Source organism: Trachymyrmex cornetzi, unplaced genomic scaffold, assembly GCF_001594075.2.
Source record: "Trachymyrmex cornetzi isolate Tcor2-1 unplaced genomic scaffold, Tcor1.1 scaffold579, whole genome shotgun sequence".
Lineage (NCBI taxonomy): Eukaryota > Metazoa > Arthropoda > Insecta > Hymenoptera > Formicidae > Trachymyrmex > Trachymyrmex cornetzi.
Window position 1 is genome coordinate 1,340,807 of NW_017299892.1, and position 967 is coordinate 1,341,773.

Genomic DNA, 967 nt, shown 5'->3' on the forward strand with positions numbered 1-967 from the left:
TTAAGACGTATCTTCCTCAAAGAAAAGTTTAGTAACGTCCTCTGAAGGAAACTTATAGAAGTATAACTTACTCGAAGTGAACAAAATTACCGACTCGGACTAATCTTCCTCAAAGAAAAGTTTAGTAACGCCCTCTGAAGGAAACTTATAGAAGTATAACTTACTCGAAGTGAACAAAATTACCGACTCGGACTACGATGCTTCAAAATACAGCGCCAAGCAGAGCGGCTTTATCGAACGTTTCGGAGCGCTTCGGATGCGTCGAATCTAATTTCTGGCTCATTTTAGCTTATTCTGTCTGAAAAAATGCACAAGGGTTTCGATTTTGCGACAGTACAATTATAGAAGTCGTGCGCCCCTTTGCATTGAAAAAACCTTGAGGTCTTTTGGACCCCCAGTGGCATTTAAGGATGTTAACCTAATTTAAACTCTCTCCTCTTTGCTGTCACTCAATATTTTATACTGAAACAATGGAATTAAACAGATTTAACTGTCAAATTTAATCCAATTTGAACTGTTTTCCAATAAAATTTAATTAAATCCAATTTAATTTGGAATGATTTCAATTGAATCTAAAAAAAGTTCTCGCTATTTAAAATACGTAATTGGGTAGATAAAACTTCAATTCATTTTAATCTATTCTCATTTACTAGGAACATATTTGGAAAATTATTACGTTTTATCTTTTTTTACATTTTCATCTGTAGTACATTCAACAAGGGAACCTTAAAAAAGTGGTAGTTATAAAAATATGTATATAACGTATACATATAAACTATATATAATTTTAGTAGCACAATTTATTGGTACAATATTGGCCCTACATTGGTTCAATAAATCCTTAGCATTTAATCAAGTATTGTCATATTTTCTTCATCATTAAAATATATAATCAAAAATTAACATCTCAATTTGATATAGTTACGAAATTTTAATAAAGTCTATAGTATTCGAAATATTCTCTTAA